This window comes from Uloborus diversus, chromosome 1 (assembly GCF_026930045.1).
Source record: "Uloborus diversus isolate 005 chromosome 1, Udiv.v.3.1, whole genome shotgun sequence".
Lineage (NCBI taxonomy): Eukaryota > Metazoa > Arthropoda > Arachnida > Araneae > Uloboridae > Uloborus > Uloborus diversus.
The window spans coordinates 225338043-225360876 of NC_072731.1; the positions used below are offsets into that span (position 1 = coordinate 225338043).

General features: G+C 35.1%; 1 protein-coding gene across 1 annotated transcript in view; it reads left to right on the forward strand.

The window, feature by feature from the left end:
- LOC129218984 (uncharacterized) overlaps positions 1-22834 on the forward strand; it is a gene marked incomplete in the record, with an annotated part of 259059 nt that overhangs the window by 19522 nt on the left and 216703 nt on the right.

Sequence of the window (22834 nt, forward strand, 5' to 3'; positions counted from 1 at the left end):
GGAATTTAAAACTGAAGTTGGTTAGTATAGCTGAAATTGGCCTTCTGAAACAATCGTTGGTAAGTTCGTACATAAAGCTCGAAATTGTACGTATTTCTTTATTTTGAACGTATTATTAATAGAACATTTGAAATCAATGATCCAATATTTAAGTAGAAAGTAATTTGAGATAATCAGGAAGTAACCTGGGACCAAGATAAGGTTGGCGTATAACTTCAGTTACTTTCATAACGCCAGTGGGACAACTGACGCTGTTTGTCGTTGACAAGTTTTTATATATTTTTTGTAACTGTAACAGACAAATTGCTCCTCTGGTCAATGTGCCTTGCTCAATATTTTGGCTTTATGCCAATGCCGAAAATCCAGATTCAGTGAAATATGTAGAAGAAAACTGAAATAAAATCCTCAAAGAAAAGAGAAACATTTTGAAAACATCTAAATGTGACTGCCAACTTGAGCGTATTTCAACTTTTTCCATCTAATTTTTTTAAACATTCACGCCACCCTTTAAATTCATCTGCGTCACTTTAAGGGTCGTGCCCCTCGTGTTGAGAACCCCTATCCATATATATTATTTCTGCAGCCTGTTTTTGGTTTCTACGCGAGATTTTCCTCAATTCTTGATCAATTTCTTTGATTTACACCTTATTTTAAAGCTTATCGTGCAGGCTACTGACGAAAAATAGACCCATGGTCTAAAAATTGTTTTATCGGGCAAAAAAACCTGTTTTAAAGAACCAGAATGAGGTTTTCGGTTAAATTTATAACTTTAACTTGCACAGTTACCGACAGAGCTGAATAGCTTGATCGGCAGAGCTTTCGACTGGTAACCAGGAGAATGCGTGTTCGGGCCCACGTCCGGACAATCTGCATCAAAAAATTAGTAAAATATCGCGCATTACATAAACAATGAATAACAAATATTAGGGAATACATGAGGTTGAAACGCTCCTAGCTTTTATGAAAACTTGATGCGACACGGAGCTAAATTGATACTCAATTGTAAGGTTTTTTTTTTAAGCTTTGGCTCCGGGGAAGAAAATAAAAGCATAATGTAAGCGAAAATATAAGTATCAGGTTTAAGATTTCAGACTACATTGGAATTGTTTTTTGTTCAGTAAAATATAATAAATCGCATGTTGAAATATAGATTCTTCTAATGAGTTTTTGACTCTTTGTATAAATAAAAAAAATACTACCTCAATTTAAAGGGTAATATATATATTTTTCTTCTTTTTGCAAAAAAACAAATAGCGTATCACATTTTTACTACAGTTGAAAAGCTACGCCTAAAAAAGAACTTAGTTAAATTTATTTTGTATTTTAACCGTGCTGTTAAATGATGAACACGTGCTGTCATCTAAGTCATAACGGTTCAAACAGCCTGCGAAAACAAATTGTAAAAATTTGCAAAAATAAAAACACTTCTCGGCAAAAAAAAAAATTTAATTACCTGTGGGTTTTTTTGTTTTTTTTTTTTTTTCGGTAGAGCGTTCGGCTATAAGCTGTCTGAACTTCGGGCCAATCGGGCTGTCCGACATAATAGCAAATTTACAGTAATATTACGCATTACATGTACTTATAACATACAACAGATAACACACGTAATAAAATTAATGCAGTGGGTATGCTATTTGGTGTTTCGACTCCTTTATGCAGGCTACAGTTATCATTCAGATAAGTTGACTGCTAATCGAAGGGTGTTCTTCCCTTTTTTTTAAAGCTTTGATTCCGTCCAGACCACTGAGCATAATATAAGCATAAAAAAGTATTAGATATACCTCAAGGGAATCCTTTTTGTGCAGAAAAACATTTTCATTGTATGCTGAAATGTAGATTTTTCTAATAGCCGTTTTCGAACTTTTGTACAAATGAAAATATACTACGCCAAATTAAAACTACGAGTTTCAACCAGTAAATCTTTAATTATTTATTCGAATACGATATAAAACATTAAGATTATTATCAACTTCATTAGTAAGAAATCATTTTCTACTCCTCTTCTTTCGGCTGAAAAAAAAAAACATTTTGTCTACGTTTAAAAAATTACACTTAAAAAACGGACTCAGTTCAACTGGTTTTGGTTTTGAATTTTAAGTGTTCGATTAAAAGAAAAACAAGTGCTGGCTTTTAAGCCGTACAGGTTAAAGAAGCCTGCTATGGGCAATTGTTGAATATTCAAAAATAAAAACTTATTTTTTCAACCGAATGTATTACTTCTCTAGAATGTTTGTTTCAATCGCTACGTGGAATCTTCCTCATTCTTTAATCAAATTCCATGTTTTACGAATAATTTTAAATCGTCATGCTGGCTAATGACAAAACATAGATGCATGATCTTATTATATTTTTTTCGGCGAAAAACCTTTTAACTGTGTTTTATTACGCATTCCTTCAATGAATAGCATTCGAAAAGGAAGGCATAGTTGCTAGGTTTGTTGGAGCGTCGTACTGTTAATCAGAATGGCGCCAGTTCGAATCCGTACCACTAAATATCTCTTTAATGTTTCTTTTTTTCCGTCAGATGCTCACATGGGCAGGACTGTATTTGCCACAACCTGTTTTTTCACATGCAAAATTACTGATTTTTCACGTGTTACTCAGACAACACTTTAAATGATATTTATATTTGCATTGAAAATACGTACAACCAAAAGGAGAGCGATGATCAAATTATTACAACGTTGTATTTAACGAGGTTTTGTTACTGATGTCTTCAAATTACATGCCTTCTCTTGTGCGCTTATTTTTTTCCGTTTACTTTTTTCGGTTTTTCTTCATAATATTCTTTCTTTGAAATTTTTAAAGAGCAAAATGCCTTATGAAACGATTCGAAGTACAGTGCGGAGTTCCGCACGGGTCGACTAGTAATAAAGTATTTTTATAGCACAATATGTCCCGGCAAAGTTACTGCGAGGTCACAAGTGACAACGTGACAGGATTGCAACGTCTCAAAAGAGTCACGTTGTTTAGCATTTGTGACATGTTTCCTAAGGTTTCCCGGAAAACCAGTCTCAGGTTTCTCCGAGCTGTGGAAGTGGCCGAATATCAGTTAATGTTAACCTCTGCGCACCGACCGTGTCATGGGAAAAATGGTACGCGATTAAGTTTTGTTGCTAAACCAACAAAATCTCTTGAGGAGACTAACAAAATGATTCGTCAAGCTTACGGGACTCTTCTCTGACATACTCACAATTTTTGAGGTGATTAAAGATTTTTAAAGAGGACCGGGAAGAGATTCAAGACGAACAACGCTCTGGGCGGCCGTCAATCAGCATAACCGACAACAATGTAGCTCGTGTTCCTCAACTGTTGGACTTTGACCGTCAATTGACTATCAATATGATTGCCAATGAACTGAACATGTTGTCTACTGCTGTGTTTCGTATTGTTACTCCAGATTTAGCGATGAGAAAAATGTAAGGCAAGATCGTCCCGAAGCGCCTTGCCACAACGCGCTGCGAGTCCGCAAGTTCCTGGCTAAACACCAGATGAAAACGCAGTTACATCTCCCCTATAGTCCTGACGTCGCCATGGCAGACTTCTTTTTGTTTCCTCAGATTAAAGCAGACCTGAAAAGATCCAAATTTTTATCCATATAAGAGATTCAATTAGCCGTGACGAACACCTTTCAGGGCGCTTACCAGTCCTGTCAGAGACGCTGAAAAAAATGTGTAGTAGCCCAAGGACATTACTTTGAAGAATTATAAGTGTTTGTGCAAATCTGTGCAATAAACCACTTTAAAAAATAATTCCATTACTTTTGGAATAGACCCTGTACATTAGAAGATAATGAGAAGAACGAGTTTCCTTAATATTTCATGGAGCTTTTGACTTTTTTTTTTTTTTTTTTTTTGTAACTTTTGTTTTCTTAAGCGCCAATTTAGTTTCATTTTGTAATATGTTTCCTTTTATTTGACTTTTTTTTTCAGTTTCTGTACGTGCGTTATTGCCTTAAAGTATCTGATATTTAAAAAAATATTTCTGCATGAATAAAAGACAGTCTAAGACAAATAAGATAGCTAAATCAGCTGAAATGACCTCAAAGAAGATATAACTCTTCAACTAAATAACATTGTTTAGACCTGCCAAACAAATGATACCTTTCTTTCTCGATAAATGAAATCCAATAATCTGTGACCCAGCGCTGCAGCCGTGATTTAGCCCATTCACCTTCCCGAAAATGGGGCAAATTCTTTTTATTCTATTGGAGACACTTCTTTGATGCGTCTTTTCAGAGGTGGAGAAGCAACTGAATCTTATGAATGGATGTCACATTTAGGTCTACTTCCGACCGAAATGTGGCGTTTCCTTCGCGAATTGGGACATTATCTTTCTGAGATCCGACCTTTCGTTGGTTACGAAAGAGCTGCTCATTGATGACGTGAATGATCAGTTACGTTATTTCTTATGGACTCTTCTGCAAAGTATGTCAACAGTGTAATTAGGACAAGATATTACATACATACATGTTTTATGTAAAAGTAGATATAGAAAGTTTATCGCAAAGCAAAAGTTATCACAAAAATATACACAAAAGAAGACGTTAATAACAAATTATTTCCTTACAAATCATCGTCGAAGATGCTTCAGATGTATGCTTACTTATAGAACTTCATATTTCACTCGTTTGGTGCGAATCCAGTACCACTTAGATGGGTCGGAATCATGAGCTAGGTGCGCTAGCACATTACGTGAAAAACGTTTTCTAATGCACGGGTTCGGAAACTTTTTCAACTAATGTCATTCCTTTTTGTGTATCATTCACTATGCATACCTGCCACCGAAAACATTTTTTAGTTTTGTTAAAGTGTTAGTAAATAACATTAGTTAAATTTTAAACTGTTAAATCCTAGAACCCATAGGAAAATCTGTATCTATATAGAAATTTATTACCTGATGTATTGCTGCTTATGGTATGCCTGCCACATACTGATTTCGTAGTATTGTTTTGCTAAGTGTATAGTTGACTTATAGCGGAAAGAACCTCATTTATTAGTCGTTTCCTTGTGTATGTGTTGTGTTGATGCCAATTACCCTCACTTTTTAGACACGTAGTCAGGGCTTCCTAATCAGAGATCACAGGAAGTCTGATTAGGAAGCCCCCGGTCACAGGAAGTCACTGTGACCTTTCAAAAAATTTTTGGGTTTGGCAAATACTGTTTTGAATTTTTTAGAACTTTGCGGAGAAATTTGGAGTAATAATGTTATATTGATTTTTTAATCGTGTCTAAGTATCTTCTCATTAGACATAAGCATGTAGGCAAGGGTGGATTCAAGGGGATGGTAATGGGGATCATGACTCCCCCCCTGAAAGTAAATATTTGAACTACTACTTCTTTTCATTGCGTATGTAATAAGTTTGTAATATTTATGCCCCATTAGGTGCCTTAATTTTCGCACATTCGGTGCCTTTTATTGACCTCCAAGTAGTTTTAGAAATTTTTCATACACAAAACCATACGTTCGTTCATGAGGGAGAATCTGTCCTCAGCATTACCCCTCCTAAGATGGTAGTTTGTATTCGCCCCTGTACATGGTCTTGTTCGTAGTTTATCATTTGGTAAAATTCGGAGTTTCATTCGATAAATTGTGAATTTGCGTCCCTCCAAGCAATCTGAGCTCGGAACGCCCCTGTATGTGCCCATCATGGTATAGCCCAGGTTAACGCAGAGGGTTTCATACTGCAACTACAGACGGCAGGTTGACGACAAATCCAGAATTTTCTGAATAAAAACAATTAGAAAGTTGCTTATGTATAAATCACGAGAATCATAATTTTAAAAAAAGAACAAAACATGACGCCATTAAAGACACGAAGCTATCTTAACTGTTCCTTGCTTTAAAGTTTGCTCTATTAATGTAAAAAAAAATGTGACTTTTATTGTATAAATAAAAATTGTTTACGTAATTTTTAAACGTCATTGGATCTCATATTGTAGACTGGAAAGTGGTTCTTTCATGTTTTCTATAAATCCTTATGTAGATAACTTTTTAAAAAGAAAAATTTCGACTGCAAGTAATCACTTTTCTTACACAGAAATTCGTCCCCATTTCTAAAACAAAAGAAAGCAAACTTTCTTTTTCAGAAATCAAATCTTCAATATAAGCTTTTTTACTATTCATTTTAATACCCAGAAGTAACAAGTTTAACCACACGGAAAAAGTAATCAACTGGAAATAATTTAATCATACCAAAGTAATGTCCGAACTCTTTTTTTTTTTTAATATCTTGACGGTAGATTTTAATCATTCTTCTTCATCCCTTTTTCGCATTATTAATAACGGATCAATATTTCTAGTTGCTGGGACTGAAATCTTTAATGAGTTCGGTAGAATATTTATTTCATGGATGATTAGGATGCAAAATAATCATCTATAAAAAGAAGTAGCAAACAAATCCCCCCCCCCCCAACTCACATTTAATATGTCGAATTAATAGTTCCTTTTTACTCCTTTAAGAAAGCTTATTTACAAGCATGCGTTCCGCAAGCTATTATAAGATTTCTTTTTCTTGGGGTTATACAATTATCTTTGCTTAACTTAAATTTTCTGAATCATAAATATCAAGCTTTTATTTTGAAAAAAAATCTATCAGAAATGCAGACTTTTAAACGTTGTTGGTTATATTTTTACTTTTCGTTTCAAGAGGTTATTTTTGAATCGTTTATGTAATTTCGAAAAAAAGGGTATTAGCATACTTTAACCTACAATTTTAACTTACGGTCAACTTCGTCCATAGCGTCTTGTTTATCGCTTAAAGTTCAGTTTAAAATTAAGTGGCCATTTTCTTTCATAAAAGAAGCAAAAGACCAAACTGTCTTTTCTGGATAACTTTTGTAAAATGGATTTTTTCAAGTTCTCTATCCTAAGGTGAATCAAAATATTGTATGGTTTGATATTGCATAGTTGAATTGTAGACGCTACTTACGTTGAAGTCAACACGTTGATTCTAAATCATTTTAAAAATCAAGAAGTCTTGGCGTGCTCACTTAGCGCATTTAAACCCCCTTTTATACAGCCATGTTGTGCAATTACTACTTTAATTTACTACGTTGAGTCAACAGTTTTTTCGTATTTTCACCTACTAAAGTACTTTTTGACAGCACCTATTCACGAGCCCCAGTTGCTGGAGGTGTCGATTTATGGTACTTTGGGAAGGACCAAGTTCTACTGGTATGCTCGGGTTCTAGAACTCAGTGTTGGATAGTTTCCGACAAAACTTCGTTATCGACAACATATGGCCGTCTAGATCTTGGTCTTCAAGTGTCGTATCATCTTCCTTGAAAAGCTTACACCAATTTTGAGCAGTGCGCTCATTCCCAGAACCTGGATCCTCAACATCATTAATTTCTTTTGCCACTTTCCTTGCGTTAAGACCTTTTTTCCAGAGTAAACGCAAAACAACACGAATTGCTTGCTTATCATCCGCCATTTCAAGAGACTGCAACGTCTACACAGGTACGAGAAATCACAGCAGCTGTTAAGGATTATCAAGATCAAACTCCGCTCAACCATTTTAGATAAGCTGCGCAGGAACTGTAATTTGCATATGCTACATCCAGGCCTGCCAATGCAGGACTGAGAAAATACAAAAAAAAAAACTTTTGATTCAACGTGGTACATTACTGATTTAAGGAACGCCGATACGAGGTGTGACAGAAAAAAAAAGAGTTTTTTTTCTTTTATTAAACTTTTATTTATTTATTTATTTATTTGCAATATGCTACATTATCCTGTTCCAAGTTCTTCGACTGCTGTTCATCGACGAAGTCGTTGTTACCTATATCTTGGTAGTACTTCTTGAATAATACAACATTTTTGGTGATCTACAGGCCTGTCTTTCTTTTGGTTAGCATTTATTGAGCAATCACGATTGCTTATTGTTCTCATTTGACTGTGTTTGATGTTACGCTGATTTTATTTTCCCGCCAGCACCCTCTGCAGCATCACCGTCGACCGGTCGCCTCACGATGCTTGCTCCTCTTGTGAAAACAGTCTCCAGGTTGCGTCCATATCCTACACACACGTGCATACATACACACACCTGAACACGCACATACACACACTCATGCCTGCACACAGACACAAACACACATGCCTGCATACACACACACACACGAACGCTTACACACACACACGAACGCCCACAAGCACACGCGCGTACACGTACAGCACTGCACACACTCATGCCTGTACACAGACACAGACACACATGCCTACATACACACACGAACGCCTACACGCACATGCGCAGCACTGCATACACAACACGCACTTACATGCATACATACACTCACACATGCACCCACACACACGCACCCACACACATGCGCCTACACAAACACACACACATACATAGACACACACATTCATGATTGCGAAAAATATAATTTGAATTCAAGATGCCAAAAATTCAAATTAATGTATTTTTTTAATTACAATTGACACCATTTGGATACTCTTGTAGCTTTGGGGATAAAAAAAAAAGTCATAAGTGGGGGTCTGACATCAGACGAAAAAAAGAGCTAACCACCGCTTTTGAACTTGAAGATCTCCGTGAGCGAGGTTCATCTTCCATTCTTTCTCGCTCATCAAAAAAAAAAAAAAAAACACTTGTTTTATCGAAAACCTAAGACGTACGGAATTAAAACTTGAACTTGATCATCTGGAAAGAAACAACCAACATGCCTCATGAACGGGCTTATCATTTCAAATTTTTCCAGTGGGGTCAAAGGGCATACGTTTTTGAAAAATAACAAAGTTCCCGTCCACACATATATGGAAATAACCTGATTTCTCAAAGTCAGGAGGGTCAATTGTTTTCTCTTGACTCCCCTAAATATCGGGCTTGCAAGAGAAGAAGAGCAACAGTTTGCCAAATCGCGTTCACAGTATAGCATTGACTATATTTACATGGAGAAACCGGTCCCGTGGGCAACCGAGATCTTCTAGTAGACGGGCAAGCGTCCAAAAAGTGCATGCGGCGAACAACTTATGCCATGGCCCATGCGGCGAACAACTTATGTCATGGCCTTTTAGGATTCAAGCATCGTTGCAACGTCGTTAGCTATGCTTTTTCCCGTTTACTTTAAGAGTCACGCGTTCAATGATAACCAATGGCTGCAACTGCGGAGTTGTTCATCTAGTTATACTAGAACCCCTTGAAAAGGACAGGCTGACTTTTCCGACATTTTGGTTCCAAGACATCGTTGGATCCAACCTTGTTTCTAGTATTTATTAATACGTTATAATATTAGTTGGTTGCTATGTCGTGAAACAATTGATGATAAGTTGATTAAACTGTCATTCAAGGTAAATCTAGAAAGATAATTTAATTCACAAATTCAACAAAAATGTATCTAGAAATAATAAATCTCATTTTACACCTTATTTGCTTTTTATTAATTAAATCTTCTTCATTTACAGTATAAAATAATCATACACCAATCAGGCAACACACTTTTATTAATTAAATCTTCTTCATTAAAATAATAAAATAATCAAACATCAATCAAGCAACACATCTAAAGCTTAGGCACCAGTTTTCTGCTACGAGGCTTTTGTACCAATACTAAGTTAGTCCCCCGACGATTTTGGAACCAAAATATCGGATAAGTCAGCTCCCCTTATGTAGTGGCCTTAAGTTATACTACATCTACATTAAAAATAATTCAGAAACGTTCCTGGAAAATAATGGACCGCTATTCTACCCAATTTCTGCCATTAATGTAGCATGCAAAAAACATTAACGTTTTCCATTAAAAGTCAACAACCTCCCTAAAAGTATCCTGGAATCGTTCTGAAGTTTTTAGAAATCATCGGGGGAAAACCAATCAAGTCTCTGGAGCATTTCAGAAAACTTCTGAGAAAACTTAGTTAGGTATAATAACATTGCTTAGTACCTTCCATACTTACTAAGAAAGCTCCTAAAGCATTATTGCTGACCCAAAGCTAAGACAGAATTGCACATAGTGCTAATCATCTTACTTGCCTCCAATTCTTGCAAAGCTACGGAATCCAGTGTACCTTTCACTCTCATTGGGAGCTTAATCAATCTGGACTGAAGAAGATACACTTAATAAATACGCTCCGTTAAGTTCTAAACTGGTAGCTAAAAATATGTTTCACAACAGTGAGAAGTCTGCTTTCGTGCCACTTGTAGCAATTCATGAAACGTTTTGACAAAGGTACTTAGTGTCTTAGTGTTCACAAGAATTCAATGAAAACTTGTGAAATCCTGGCACGTTGGCCGAAACTGATCAGTGAAGCATCGAAATTTTCTTACAATATATGGTTCACAGTTAGACCAATCTCATCACATCTCAACCAGATCTTGTACAGTACCTATTTCGAAACGTCTTTAATGAATGCGCTTATGTCACTAATGTTCTCCTTCGTTGAATGTTAAGCATTTTCCAATGATCAGTGATATTTCTTTATCCAAACTTTCAGAATTTAAGTTATAACACATATTTTGCAATCAACACGTTTCTCTAACTAAGCTTTGGTGAAATTATTTGCAATATTTTACATCAAAATATTTGCTCTTTTTTAAGTTATAAACGCTTTCTTCACTATTAAAAAGGTCATTCCCTTTTACTTGAAGCTATAATCGCAAGTCTTAAATTTTATTCTTGTAGTTTAACCTTTAAAAGCACTACTTTTTCAAGCTAAGAAACTGTTATAGTCGATATAAATTTACATTTCTCGAAAAGTTAAGCCATCTTATTTTATGGTTTAACGAGGTATATCTCTATGGTTCGCCGTTGATTCTCGGTTAAGTATCAATGAAATATAAAGTTCTGGCTTACATTTTGGAAACTTTATGGAGCATTTCAAATTACGAGGACCGCTGCGTAAAAATGCTTTTCCAATATTTAAAGCAGAGTTATAACATCGCAAAATTAGAATAATAAAGTTGGAGACTCTATATAAAAATGATGCAGTTTATGGCAACAAAGTTTAAGCAGGTGCTCATTAAGCACGAATAGGGAATATTTTTGAATTCTATGTGGTACATAGGCCAAAAAATGGGAGGGGGGGATTTGAATCGTTGTATCTTTAAAAGTGTGTTAAGAATGTTTTCAATACATATCTTGTTGAAATTTAAACGAACTGATTTATCAAAAAAGAAATATTTCATGTGTGCAAAACTAAGAAGAGCTAATTGCCAGTATGTAAAAAAAATTCTGAAAATAAAATGTAAAAGACAAAAGTATAATGTAAATAAATACTGTGTAATTACCGATGAGATAAAAAGGCGAATATCTGGTTTACAGGCGGAAATAAACGCATCTATTAGTTTTCTGTAATACCAGTTTTTGCAGATGTGTGTTAGCCTCAAAATAGGGCAAATTCACATTGATGTAAACGAAACACTCGTATCAGTTTTTTTAGAAATTCCAAAGCAACCGAGGGCAATGAGATATATTTTAGCAAATAACTGTAACTAATGATATAAAAGTCATTCTTTTTGTCACATTAATTTTAATTTACAGAAATTAAATTCCTCATTTAGTGTATAAAATGTTCATAAATGCATTTAAGTAACATGCCCGGTTCTGGGCTCGATCTGTAAAAATTGGCTTCAAATATTAATCCATTAACCTTCAGTAACATTTTTTGAATACTTTTAACTCTTTATGCATTCAAAAATTACTTCTGAATAGTTACCTACTGAATGCATGCTGATTCGGACCGCGTAGTATCATACCTCAGTCTAGAAAACATGGACGCCCATATGCAAAATTTTAAGCGGGGCTCAGATATTTTCCCAATAGTTTATCAGGATATTTTCTCTATGGAAATCAATTTCAGTACAGATTAGAGTTATTAAAATTTGACAGCTTTAATAACTTATTCATTAATGACTGGAGAAGAAATGTTTTTACATTTTTGAAAAGAAAAAAGTACTAAAAGCAAGAAAGTTCTAATTTCTAAAGGGGGGGGGGGTTGAGCCCCCACTTGCCTTCTATATGGGCGCCCTTGCTAGAAAACAAAACGTTATTATAACTGAGATGTGTCAAAATAAGGCCTATGGAGTTGAAGTTGAATTGATTTTGGTGACACTTTTCCTCCGACTCACGTCACAGCCCTGATTAAAGGGTTTTTTTTAAATTGTTATTATTTATTCATTTGTTCATTTTTTTAAAGAAGAAAATCTTCTCTCATCCGCTTGAGCTGCTGTGGGAAGATAAAGCACAGTATCTGCAGAAATGAAGTTTTGATATATTTGAAAGAAACGCGTTTTGTATTACGTACTAACAATAGGGAATTGTTGAAATTTGATGGTGATCTCGTGCTTTATTTTTAGTGGAAAACAAATAAGCAAATTTTTACAGTTAAGCTAAAGTACAATAAATGACAATAATGCAAAAAAGAAATAAAGAAAGAAAGAAATATTTGTAGTTATAGCGCTTTACCGTCTAAGTAGTGTATATCATCCGCTTTGTCCTAAACATTATGAATCACTTTTATTTTCCGTCTTCATAATTCACCTTTAGTCACTCGTACTTTTTTTTTTTTTATCAAGGCCGTACACCTTCATTACTTTGCTTTTCCCCGGTCTGTCTTACTTTTTTAATGTTCTTGGCCTCCATTAATCAGGTAAAATAGGCGTGGTTAAAGATCAGTTAGGACACACCTAGAAAGACCAACATCCCCTGCTCCCATTTTTCTTGCGCACGTGTTCTCAAAGTTTTATAATTTTGCATAAAAATGAAATGTTTTTGTCAAATGCAGTCCTTATTTTGGTTCCTCAGATGAAAAGTGTTGTGTGTTTAGCGTTAAGGGAAGTTCCGCTGCTTAAGTTTAGCCTTGTTCTGAATTGAATGATAACGCAGACGATTTTTATCTGCAGACGAGTTTTATTTTGGCATGCATTTTTCATTCTGTTTTGTTTTAAGTCGCAATAAATGGTGGAACAAGGATGATGTGTGGTCAGTTGTCTTATTTTATTTATTATATCGCATAAATTTCATCGCATCGCATAAATATGAACAACCCCGCATCTACCAGCACCTTTCCGCATAAAAATACAGTCCGCTATCGCAGCTATCGAACAAATTGGTCCGTCGAGCCGGAGAACATTGATTATTTGCATCGCATTACAGAACTTCAAAACAGTTGTTCTCAGTAGAAAATGGCGAAAGTAACTGCCTTAAACCGCCAAAAGGGCGCACTAAAAACGCAAGTAACTAAATTAGGACTATTCTTCGAGGACAAAGAATGGACATTTTCAAAAATTGAACTGGATATTAAACTTAAAGCCTTGAAAAGAATTCAAGAAAGTGCTTCAGAATTGCGTTCTCAGTATTATCAGCTAATTGAAAAAGATGAAGATTTGGGAACTACTTTGATATACCCCCCCAAATCGGAAATTTGGCGACTTTTTTTGTTTTTGTTGACACAAAACTTTGTTGCCACAAAAATTGTTGCCACAAAACTTTAAAAAAAACTCAAAAAATGGTACAAAATACAAGAAAATACTAAATTTGGCAACAGCAAAAACCTAAAAGCTGAAAAAACCTAAATTGGCAACACCAAAATAAGAAACAGCAACCCTAAAAAGTCCGTAGGAAATGCCAGATTTGGCGTGTAATTTTTGGGGGTGTATATCAAAGTTATACCAAGATTTGCCTCCAATTGAAAAGGATCTCGATGAATTAGAATCGAAAACTGAAGAATTAGAGGTAAGAATTTATACATTTCTTTCAACGCATGAAGAAAATAATTCTACCAATGAAAGTAAAAACAATGCATTAGTTAGATTACCGGAACTTTCGATTTCAAAGTTTGCAGGTAAAATTGAAGAATGGAACAATTTTAAAATGCAATTCAATAGTATAATTAATAGTAACAACCAATTATCAGATGTACACAAACTTCAATATTTGCAATCTTGCTTAGTCGGTGAAGCAAAACATTTAATGTCAGCAGAAGACACTTACGACTCATTATTTAAAGCTTTAGAAGAAAGATATGAAAACGAAAGAATAATTGTAGAAACACACGTAAATTCTATTCTTAAGTATTCTAAAATTCAGCAACAATCTACTAAAGAACTTAGACATCTAATTGACACTATAAATAAAAATATTCGTGCCCTTAAAGTCCTCAAATATGAGAGAAATCATTTAAGTGATATTTTATTGATAAATATCATCTTAGAAAAACTAGACATAGAATCTCGCAAGCAATTTGAGCTAAACGCAAGCTCCAAAGAAGTTCCGAAACTGGAAGAGCTTCTATCATTTTTAGAAAAAAGGTGTCAAGTTTTGGACAATGTATCGAGGAATGTTTATCATAAAAAATCAAAAAATGTGTCAGAACAAAAATTTAACCCAAAATCGTTAATGATAAATAGTGATTAAAATTTGTGCATTTTATGTTCATCTCCCGATCATGCAATATTTAAATGTAAGCAGTTTTTACAGCTTAATGTTCAAGAAAGATGGAACACAGTAAAGAGACATAATTTATGTACTAACTGTCTAAGCTATCAGCATCAACTTAATTCATGTAAATCCAAACATTTCTGTTTTACTTGTGGGAAAAGGCATAACAGCTTATTGCACAAAGTCAGAGAGACTACGAAACCCACACCCCCTCTCCAGTCTTTGGATACAATTGAAAAATTGCAGTTCCCAGACAATGCCCCTGACAATGGTTCTCCCGCTGTCCAAGACGTTAGGACTTTCGCTGGCTATACTCCCTCAGCAGAGCGAAATGTGATTTTGTCAACTGCACTTGTTTCAGTTTTAGATGCTTCTGGAAATCCAGTTATTGGACGTGCTCTCCTAGATTGTGGTTCCCAAAGCAGCTTCACTACAGCTGCATTCGCTGATTTATTGAATTTAAGGAAAGAAAGGTTTCACGCGTCCGTTTCGGGCATCAATGGTAGTTCAGTGAAACTATTTTCAAAAATAAAAGCAGTAATTTCGAATGAAAATCGCACTTTTAATAGAAAATTAGATTTATTAATTCTTTCAAGAATTACTGATGTCATCCCATCCTATGTCATAAGTACAAAAAATATGACATTGCCTCCAGGCGTAATCCTAGCAGATCCGGGTTTTGGCACTCCAAATAAAATTGATTTATTAATTGGCGCAGAGTTGTTTTGGGAATCATAAAAACTGGACAATTTCGAACCCCTTCACCGGATTTAAGATTTCAAGAGACAGTTTTTGGCTATATAGCTACTGGAACAAGCACAAGCGCATCCGAATTTAAATTTTGTGGTTTTGTTAAAGGTTTGGACTCTCTTGAACAAAGTATTCAGAAATTTTGGAACATTGAAAACGTGGAAGACGATAAACGCATCATTAGCGATGAAGCGAAATTTTGCGAAGAATATTTTACGTCAACGTATAATCGAGATAATGACGGTAGATTCATTGTTTCTATGCCTCTTAAAGAAGAACCTTCCTGCTTAGGAGATTCCAGAGTAAATGCAGAACGAAGACTTGAAAGCCTTTGGAAGCAATTGAAAAACAAACCAACAATGATGCAATTATATCAAAACTTCATGCAAGAATACGAAGATCTAAATCACATGGAAGTTATCTCAGATGAAGATATCAAAGAAAAATCTTATTATCTGCCGCATCACGGAGTATATAAACCAGAAAATCAGACAACTCCATTACGTGTCGTCTTCAACGCATCGGCCGCAACAACTTCTGGAAAATCCCTTAACGATATTTTATTGAAAGGTGACGTCCGAGAAGATATTTTTGACATAATGGTTAGATTTCGCAAACATAAATACGCATTCATAGCCGATATTAAGAAGATGTACAGGCAAATTGGAATTCATCCATCTCAGCAAAATCTCCAAAGAATTTTGTGGAAAAAGACGGCAGAAGACCCTGTTCTCACATTTAAGTTAAAGACTGTAACATACGGGACATCAAGTGCCCCTTATTTAGCTATTAGAACACTTCAACAACTTGCATATGATGAAGCATCAAAATTTCCTCTTGCGTCTGCTGTAACTCTAAGTGATTTCTATATGGATGATGTGGTATCAGGAGCCTCAACCATTAAGGAATTTGAAGAGGTCCAAAAACAACTTTCGGAAATGTTTAAAACCAGTGGCATGTTTTTTCATAAATGGAGCTCAAATGTCAGCAATTCCATTTTTAATTCGGCTGGAGAAAATCATAGTTTTGACGAGAAATCGGAAAATGAGAAAAAAGCTTTAGGGATAAATTGGAACCCAACAGAAGACAAATTTTCCTTCAAGGTTTCCTTGAAACCCAGGATAAGTTACACCAAACGAGACGTTCTATCTGACATTGCAAAATTGTATGATCCTCTTGGCTTAATTGGCCCTATAATATGCAAGGCAAAAATCTTTATGCAAAGACAGTGGCTACTTAGACTAAAATGGGAAGACAAGTTACCAGATTCAATCGCAACCGAATGGCGTAATTTTGTGATATCCTTAAAGGAGATAGAAAATATTAAAGTGCAGCGTTACCTAGAAAATGAAGACGGTGACACATTAAAATTACACGGTTTCGCAGATGCTTCAGAAGCTGCTTACGGAGCAACTATTTATCTTCAGAGCATTTCTGAATCTCATGAAGTGTCCTCGCATCTAATATGTAGCAAATCTCGGGTAGCTCCACTGAAGAAAATGTCAATTGCCCGTTTAGAACTCTCCGCTTGTCACCTACTCGCAGAATTAACACAAAAAACCTTAAAATCTTTGAAAATGAATATCAAGGAAGTCATCTTGTGGTCAGATTCCACCATTGCACTTGCGTGGATCAAAACTCCTTCGCATCAATTAAAGACCTACGTTGGCAACAGAGTTTCTACCATTCAACAGCTTACTGAAGCCTACCAATGGAAACATGTAGCATCCGAACAGAACCCTTCAGACTTGATCTCACGCGGAGCAAGCAGCTCTCAACTCTCATCTTTGTGGTTTAAGGGTCCAGAATTTCTACTACAAGACATGTTGGAAGAGAAAATGACAGAAACCTCTACAAATTATCTAGACTCTAACACCTATGAAATTGAACTCAAAAAGGACATTTGTTTGACATTAACGAAAGACACTTCGTTTATTGAGACAATCCTAAATATTTCTAACAGTTTTTCTAAAATTATTCGCACATTATGTTTTATTTTCAGATTTGCTAAGGGCCGAAGCAGCTCTAAGGGTCAGATAAGTATCCAAGAGTTGGAGCAGTCCACTAAATTCTTGATTAAATCTGTTCAAGAAGTGGAATTCACAGAAGAAATAGAACTGCTGAAGAAAAACGAATCAGTAGCTCGGAAAAGTAAACTTAAATTTTTAAATCCATTTCTAGATAAGGACTCAATTCTTAGAGTGGGAGGTAGGTTAAATAATTCCAACTTAAATTTTGATCATAAACATCCAATTATTTTACCTAAGAGCCATAAACTCACTTCAATAATTTTTGAATATTTCCATAAAAAGTACTTACATTTGGGTCCACAATCATTGCTGCATCATGTTCGCATGCAATATTGGCCAATTAATGGTAAAAGTACTGCACGAAAGATAGTTCATGAATGCATTACGTGTTTCAAAAATAAACCTGTTACTGCACAACAAATTATGGGTAATCTTCCATCTGAAAGGACCAACCCTAATTTTACATTTAATGTTGCGGGAGTTGACTTTTGTGGTCCGTTTGAAATTAAATACAAGAACCAAAGAAAGGGAATCTATTCCAAAATTTACTTAGCTTTATTTATTTGTTTGGCTACAAAAGCTATTCACATTGAATTAGTCACAGAGCTGACTTCAGAAGCTTTCATAGCTGCTCTAAAGCGTTTTTTTGCTCGCAGAGGGAAAAGTTCAACGATTATGTCAGATAATGCCACTAATTTTAAAGGTGCAGATTCGGAGTTAAAACGATGGTTATCACTTGTTACTAAGCAAAATAGCAGTTTTTCTAATTATTTAACTTCTGAATCAGTAATTTGGAAATTTATTCCTCCCAATTCCCCAAATTTTGGAGGTTTGTGGGAAGCTGGTGTTAAGTCGGTTAAATACCATTTGAAAAGAAATTTAAACAATGTTAGACTTACAATAGAAGAATTTTTGACTATCGTTATTCAAATAGAAGGCATATTAAATTCGCGTCCTTTAACTCCCTTGCCATCAGATTCTAATGAATACGAAGTTCTCACTCCAGGCCATTTCTTAATCGGTCGTCCAATTAACGCAATTCCAGAGCCACAATTAATTGATACTAACGAAAACCACTTGTCAAGATGGCAAAAACTTACAAGGTACTCGCAATTGATATGGAAAAGTTGGCAAAGAGATTATCTAAATCATCTCCAAACCGTACTAAGTGGTGTTTCAAACAAGGTAATATTCCTATTGGTACTATGGTTCTTCTTAAAGATGATAACTTACCCCCAGGTAAATGGACCTTGGGCAGAATTATACAGACTACACCTGGTTCAGATGGAAATATTAGGGTGGTCAAAGTAAAAACATCATCAAATATTTACACAAGAGGGATATCAAAGATATGTGTCCTGCCAGGACAAAAGGAGTGTTAACAATTTCTTTTGTGAAAAAACGCATCTCATATAATGTGACAATTATTGAAAATTCTTTCAATGCCGGGCGGAATGTTGTGTGTTTAGCGTTAAGGGAAGTTCCGCTGCTTAAGTTTAGCCTTGCTCTGAATTGAATGATAACGCAGACGATTTTTATCTGCAGACGAGTTTTATTTTGGCATGCATTTTTCATTCTGTTTTGTTTTAAGTCGCAATAAATGGTGGAACAAGGATGATGTGTGGTCAGTTGTCTTATTTTATTTATTATATCGCATAAATTTCATCGCATCGCATAAATATGAACAACCCCGCATCTACCAGCACCTTTCCGCATAAAAATACAGTCCGCTATCGCAGCTATCGAACAAAAAGTAAACAAATGTACGGCGATGGAGTGTATTGGAATGTACTGGATATCTTCCCTTGGTCCATGAATACAATTTTCCGAAGATGAATTATGTCCAGCAACAAAGCGTGTTATTGTATGAAATCGGTACTTTTACAAAGTGGGCTGCTTATTTCTGGTAAAGAGCTTCAATTCTATTTCTTTAATGAGTTTTCTGCTGCAGTATATCGTCTGAATTAAAAGCTTTATATACTTTTGATGAAGCGTCGACCGAATGTTCTCTTGCGTGGAGAGGGACTATTCATAACAAGACACATTTTTGTCTGGAGAGGGTGATTTGTTATAATAGTTAGTGCATGTATGCATATTAACATTGTAGGATTGACGATATGGCTGAGAACCAAGAGTTTTGAGGGGTTTAACTTCCCTCCTATCACTCACTGAGCCCCTGGCCGCTTTTAATAACTGTTTTTTTTTTTTAAGTAAAACTTAGTTGTTGCTTCATATCGTAAAACATACACCTCATGTTATAAACAAAAATATCTTCGAAACAAGAAGTACCGTCTAGAACTAAACGAGCCTACTTTCCCGTGTTCCAGTTTCGACTTTCTAGTATCTAATCAATATTCTATAAATTGGTAATTATGTCAAACATAACTTTTTAACAATTTAAGCTGATTTCTAGAAACAAAATGTGCTTCGCTCATCTAAAGAAATACATATGTTAAAAACTAAATAAACGAACAAAAAAAATTTAGTTGCACCTTTTAAACAAAACAGCTAATGTATTTTTTTCCATTAAAAACAAAAATCTTGAATCGTTTCCAAGAAAAAAAAAAGAATTAAAAACAATAAATGCATTAAAATAAATACATTGTATCAAAAAAAATCGTTGTCTTTTCCCCGTTGCAAAAATAAATATCAAAAAAGTAAAAATATACATTAAAATATAAATAAAAATAATAAAATGTAAACTTTAAAAAAAAAAATTGATCATCAAAAAAAGAAAAAAAAAATCTTCGGCGCAGCTTTTTATGTTAAAACATGAAGGGCTCCGAATTTCGATTCATTAGCCGCTGACAAAACTAGAGTGCATAAATTAAAACTTTTAAGAGTGAAAATAAAAACATCATATCAACAATAATTATTTCAGAGAAACAAAACAGAGCTGCGGAGTTGGAGTCGGAGGCGATCTGATTTTGGGGCAATAAGTCAGGAGTCGAAAGTTTTAAATTCAAAGACACGGTGTCGGAGTCGGTCATTTTCCCTCAAAGTCCGTAACTCTGTCAATGTTTTTGGAGTCAGACTTATTTTGGGGTAAAGGAGCTAAGACGTTAAAATTCTAAGAGTCGGAGTCAGTTATTTTCTTTCCAAGTCTTAATTTATGCTACGGAGTCAGAGTCGGAATCCGACTAGTTTTGCGATTCAGGAGACTGAGTCGAGGACCCTAAAATTTTAGTAGTCGGACCCGGGAGTCATCAAGAGCTATTACCGACAAAGTTTGAAGCAAATCCGCCTTTAAGTTTGGAATCTCTATTGACTTTTATTTTCCCCATAGGCGCTAATGTTAAGGGATATGAGCAGAATTGGACTGAAAAATGTTCAAATCAAAAAGATGTTTTTCATAAATGGAGGCAGTGAGAAGCAAAGAGATGTAAGTGGCAAAATAAAAATTTGGAGATAACCAGTACTTATGGTAGGTGAACCTCTCCTCTGTCTTAGGGCAAGACATGGTACTAGTAGCCCTGGTAGTTGCTGCTATACAGCATAATTTAGAGAAAAAAAATTTCAACTAAAGCCTGCCTAGGATGTTATCTTTAAACTCGCTTCACTCAAAACTTGAAAATGTCCACTTACATCCCTTTGCTTCTCACTGCCTCAAATATTCTTCATCAAGAGCTTTTTCCAACTAAGTTCGTTTGAAGAAAATTCACCTCTAGTGCAAGATTAATATTTGCCTTAAAGTTCCCCGTAGGTGCTAATATTAAGTTTTTTTTTAATTGAACTAAAAATTGTTCCATTATAAAACCCTATTACGAACCATTCAATAAACAACTAATCACAAAAAAAAACTAAATATATCTACTGGAACGTTTTGTTGTGACATAGTGCCGTTCACCTCCCAGATGCAGAATTCGAGTCCAAATAAATTGAAGGTTAGGAAATTTTGACCTGAAGAAAATGTGATCATTTTAAAAAGAACTATGTGAAAGCATTCTGACGAACAATTTGTCTCACTCTCTGAAGAACAGAGGTGCCTCTGCCTGATATTGAACTGGACGTAAAAATTCTTAAGGAGCAATGGCAATCCGTCGATAGTTGTTACACATGAAAAAATGCATAGGGTTATTTGGTTAACTGTTGATGGTTTCCTGTGGACTTTTTCAAATCCTGAAAACTGTTGCTCTTCATTTCGAACTAAGTTCAGTAACGCTCGTCAGCTCACCAAATCATATAAACTACAGATTTTTTTCACTGTCTTTTGATGATAATGTAGTAGAAGCCTATCCGTTGTCGTTTTATAGAGAAAAATAGTCTTCTCTACGCCATTTTAATTGATTGATCTTTTGAACTGTAGCATGCTCTGCAGTTTGTTTTAGTGATCTTGCTAGTCTTTTTTTATTTCTTCATGTATCGACAGTAGAAATCGCTCTTTGCATCATCTAATTATGGGGCTCATATTTGCTCATGATTAGTATCTGCATGTACGCATGATTTGCGTAAAATTCTCACTTACGAGAACTCTTTTACTTTCGTCTGTAAAGTCAAGCCTTTACGGGGGGAAAAACTACGTCGGAACATTTTCGTCTCGCAAAGAGGCAATTATTTCATCAAAATAATCGTTAAAGGCGGCTCATTGCCTCTGGTTAATTATTGTCTTTTAAAACTTTCATAGTTTAAAAAAAATCGAAAATTCTCGACCTTCCTTACGAATGACTCATTTGCTGAGAAGTATTCTGCCGTAGGCATGTCAATGGTAATATCTACAAGAAATAAATTCTAAAGATGTTTGATGAAAAGCGTTTTTTGATTTTCGGCAAACACCAGTAATACATTGAAATTTGAAGATTAAGAGTGTTTTATCTTCAGTGGGACCCAAATAAATATGCTTGTACAATAAAACTAAAGACAAAAATGCTAAAGGATGAAGAACGAAAAATGTGCAGATAATTTGCCATTTCCCTGCCAAGAGTAGTATAGCCGATTCGATACAGAAACTTCAGTTGAAGCATTTATCGAGAATATGATATACCTAATTCTCTGATCGCATAGAAGTCCAGAATTATGAGCATCATCATGGTCAAATGTCTATTAAGAGTCGCAGAAGATTTTCTCATCCATAAAATGTTTCGCGCGAATGCTCTGCTGCCCACCTCCTGACATGATAAAGTGCATTTAGTGACACGCTTAATGTATCGTATGCGCGCTTCGGCTTGCCCAAGGGAATTTTCTGAACTGTGAGCAGCTCACACTCCAGATCATTCGACATGATCAGCAGTCTGTTGTTGAGACGAAAGAATTAGATGCGTTTCCACTTGTCAGTGTAACAAGTTAGTGCAAATAAATAGATATAAATGCATTACTTTAGTTATATGATTTAATTTCAGAAAAGGAAAGTAATGAATGATAATTGTCCATACAATTAATATATTTAAAACAACTTGAATGGGTTTTATTATTTGTAGCAAAAAAAAAAAAACTTTTTTTTACAAAGAAAAATAACAGTAAATAGTGGAGACGATATTTAAATTAACTAAAGCAAAGAAATATAAAACATTTCAGCAAGGGCGCCCATATAAAGGGGCAAGGGGGGCTCAAGCCCCCCCCCCCCTTAGAAATTAGAACTTTCTTGCTTTTAATACTTTTTTCTTTGCAAAAATGTAAAAATATTTCTTCTCCAGTCATTAATGAATAAGTTATTAAAAT